Source organism: Lipotes vexillifer, unplaced genomic scaffold (genome assembly GCF_000442215.2).
Source record: "Lipotes vexillifer unplaced genomic scaffold, Lipotes_vexillifer_v1.1 scaffold217, whole genome shotgun sequence".
Taxonomy (NCBI): domain Eukaryota; kingdom Metazoa; phylum Chordata; class Mammalia; order Artiodactyla; family Lipotidae; genus Lipotes; species Lipotes vexillifer.
The window spans coordinates 8,836,967-8,841,589 of record NW_006788200.1 but is presented as its reverse complement, the minus strand read 5'-3'; positions in this window follow the sequence as shown (position 1 = coordinate 8,841,589).

Below are 4,623 nucleotides of genomic sequence, written 5' to 3'. Positions count from 1 at the left end.
AGTATAATACTAAGTTAAGGTAGACCATGATAAGTAAAGGCTGTATATTCTTATTCTTAGAGGAAATGCCTCCCAGAATGTTACAGGTAAAAAGTCAATTTAGGACATAAAATGGAATACCAAAATATACAGAATTAAGCCGAAAGAAAACAGAAAACAAAAAACAAAGGAGTGAAAACAGAGAGTGTGAATTAAAAAATTCAATAGACACAATTATATAAATAATTATATTAAACATAAATAGAATGCACTCTCCCATTACAAGGCAGAAATGATAATACTGGAGAAAAAAAAGCAAGATCCAACTCTATGTAGTTTACCAAAGATGAACTTAAAATATAAAGACAGGATGAAAGCAAAAGGATGAAAATAGATATATTATACAAACCCCAAGCATAAGAAATATGGATGACTCTATTAATATCGGATTTAAAGTATTACTAGAAACTAAAAGGGATGTTTCATAGTGCTTAATGTCAATTCAACAAGAAGATAAAATAATCCTACTGATGTGCACATCTAACAAAAGAGCTTCACAATACATGAGGTTTAAAAAAATGCTAGAACTGAAAGAAGAAACAGACAAATACACAGTTATAGTTGAAGAATTAATATTTTTTTCTCAGTAATTGATAGAACATGTAGGAAAATGTGGTAAGGATAAAGAATATTTAAACAACATTATCAAAGCAATTTGGCTTAATTGGTATTTACAGAGCACTACACACCACAACTGTAGAATACGCATTTCCTTCAAGTACACATGCAAAACTTATCAAGATAACCCGTATGTTAGGTAACAACAGCAAAACAGCAAAACTCAATAAATTTCAAAGGATTGAAATTGTACAGAGTAAGTTCTCAGACCAAAACAGAATTATTTTGGGTATCAAAAATAATATCCCTGGATATTTGGAAATTAAGCAATACTTCTAGTTAAGCAATAGATCAAAGAAGAAATCAACAGGGAAACTGTAGATAAATTCAAACTTAATGGTAATAAAATCACAATGTATCAAAATTCATGAAATGCAGCTCAATTAATGCATAGAAAGAAATTTATAACTTGAAATTATATATTTATATATTTTAATCTGTATTAGAAAAGAGTAAACGATCTAAGCTTTCAGAGAAACTAGAAAAAGAATAGAAAACTAAACCTGAAGTAGGTATAAGAAAAGAAATAAAAACGTATGAGTGGAAATCAATGAACCAGAAAACAGAAAGTAATAGGAAAATAACAAAGACAAGGTTGGTTTAAAAAAAGAAAGATTAATAAAATTGATATACTCACTGCAATACTGATAAAGGCAAAAGGAGAGAAAACATGTTTACCAATAACTAAAAGGAAAGAGGGGTACCACTACAGATCCTAAATATATTGAAAAGATAATAAAGGAATATTATAAATAACTTCATGCCAGTGTATTTAACGTCTTGGGTAAAATGGACAAATTGTTTAAAAAACACAAGTTACCAACTGACACAAGAGGAAATAGAAAACTGGAATTGCAGCAGAAGTTCAATTTGCAATTCAAAATTTCCCCACAAAGAGAACGGTAGCCACACATGGCTTCTGGTAAATTCTATCAAATACATAAATAAGAAATAATAAATATCTTACACAACCTCTTTCATAAAAGAGAGGTGAAATAAACAATCGTCAACTCATTTTATGAGACCAGTATAATCCTGAAACTAAACCTGACAAAGGGATAACATGAAAAAATATATAGAGACAAATATCCCTCATGAACATAGATGCAAAAACTCTCAACAATGAAGTGGCAAATGTTATCCCCCAATAGATAACATTTTTCACACTGCTGCATGCCACCTGGAAGAAAAACATATAAACAGTTTGCCAGATGAATCACAGCCATACAGGTACTCTTCTGTTCCCAGTCTGCAGGACTCCAGTTTGTCAGATCTCCTTGGATCTTTGTATTCTTCTACTGTTGCTGCTGCTAGCTCATATTCAGAATGGAGATGGACTTGATTCAGATCTCACCACTCAGATTTCAGCTGTGACTACCAAAACTACTGCTATGATGGCCATTTGAACTGGCAAGATGGAAACTACCAAAAGGACCAGGACTAGGGTAAGGCAAGTGTCTCAGAAGCAAAATTAATGGGTCACCCAAAAACTTAGTAGTAAAGATAGATACTACTTAATGCAATATTCTAAAAAGTCAAACTTAATGAAATAATTCATGATGAACAAAATATTAATATTTTAAATAAAGACAGGATCCAACCCTACACTTGCAGAACTTGGCCTCACCCTAATTCCAGCCCTGACACATCCTGACATCAACTTTATTGTTTCCTGAGCCCACTGGGGAAAAAAGGACCAAGTCTGGTCTACACTTCCCTCCCCTGGTCTGCTCCTTCAAGGCCAAGAGGGCTACTAAGCTTCTAGATCCAATAATTCTGGCATTGTTAAATTTACAAAAAGAAACATCCTTCACTTTGCAAATATAATCTATTTTAGGATATGTTAGTAATGGCAATTTTATTTATTTTCATTTTATTTATTTATTTATTTATTATTATTATTTTTTGCGGTATGCAGGCCTCTCACTGTTGTGGCCTCTCCCATTGCGAAGCACAGGCTCCGGATGCGCAGGCTCAGTGGCCATGGCTCACGGGCCCAGCCACTCTGCGGCATGTGGGATCTTCCCAGACCAGGGCACGAGCCTGTGTCCCCTGCATCAGCAGGCAGACTCTCAACCACTGCGTCACCAGGGAAGCCCGGCAATTTTATTTTTTAATTTTTTAAATCACATTTCCTTTTTCCATGCAAATTTTTATTTTTTTTAATTTTATTATTATTATTTTTTTTGGCTGCGCTGGGTCTTCGTTGCTGCACACGGGCTTTCTATAGTTGTGGCGAGTGGGGGCTACTCTTCGTTGCAGTGTGTGGGCTTCTGATCACGGTGGTTTCTCTCTTGTTGTGGAGTATGGGCTCCAGGCATGCAGCCTTCAGTAGTTGCAGCATACGGGCCCTAGAGCACAAGCTCAGTAGTTGCGGCACGCGAGCCCTGGAGTGCAGGCTCAGTAGTTGTGGCACATGGGCTTAGTTGCTTTGTGGCATGTGGGATCTTCCCGGATGAGGGATCGAACCCGTGTCCCCTGCATTGGCAGGCGGATTCTTAACCACTGAGCCACCAGGGAAGTCCCAGTAATGGCAATTTTATGACATACATTTATGCACTAAAGGGAAAAATACCTTTACAGTGTGGAAAAGCTATGGAAAAGCATCGTTACTCTGGTATATATCTCTGCATATATACCAGAGATGCACCTCTACCATCTGCTAAAGCTACTCCCCTAGACACACACATACACACACACTCAAATGTACACATATACAAACATACACAAACACTCTGGGTGAAGCTAAGGAGTTCTAAAACTTCTTGAGGCAATTCCATCATGTATCTTGATAGATTTGTATTGATTTTTCATGATTATGCTGATAAACTGGAAGGAATGCTCTTTTCAAGGTATTCCAGATCAGTCCAAGAAAGACATAAGTAGGAAGCCTTTGGAGATACCTTTAAATTCTACACTTTACCAATATTTGTAAAGTAAGACAGGAAAGGAGTAATGGCTCGTGACACACTGAGGCCTCAAAACGCACATCTCTGTGTACTGAAAATGTTGTTAGGAATTTCTGATCCTTCCATCATGCATATTCTACCAAAACATGTGGACTGCTGATCTTCTTATGAAGATTTTCAGGACTCATAGTCAATTTTACTAAGTAAAATTTTTGGCTGTGCCACTTCCCTGCCAGAGAGGGAAACAAGTGTTCTAAACTTCCAGTTGTCTTGTAAGGACAGCACTGATACAGGTTAATAGTATAGCTGGCATTTATCAGGTCACTTTCTCATTCTATTTTCCAAAACTCAACTTTTTGGGTTGCTACCAACTAGGAAGATTCCTTTGAAAGTTCAATTATCTGTGTATGTTTATACTAGTTAAATTGAGAAATGACTGAATAAAGATATAAAGTCAGCCATAGTAACTGAGAGTACTGTCCCTTGATAACACCTAAGGGAAGGTAAAACTATTTTTCTGACAAGCATCTCATACATCTTAAACAGACAACATAGGACCTAGTCTGACAACTGTGTAAATCAACCTTACTCACAAGGAGGAGAGATGCGTCAGCTTGGAATGCATTTGTTTGTAATCAACAGAAAACCTGACTACAGTTGTTTAGTCACATAGGGGTTTATTTATAAAGTGCAACATAAAGCCCGGGAGAAGGTAGCATAGAGGTGTTGCAGCAGCTTGACAATGCTGTAAGAAATTCAAGGGCTTTCCATCTTATCATACTTAGTATATAACCTTTGTTCTATGGTATTCATCTTATGGTTGCAAGTTGGCTGCTTCAACTCAAGGCTTACTCATCAGTACCCATGCCAGCTAAGGAAAAGGAAAATGGGCAAAGTCCTAAGGAACATGCCACCTCAGATTACCCCTTTCAAAAATATTTCCCTTAATCCCAATTCCCAATTATACTTTTACATCAGTAGCAATAACAGAGTTATATGACACTCCTACCTGCAAGAGATTATGGGAATATGAATATTTTGGACTAGAGTAGGGCAA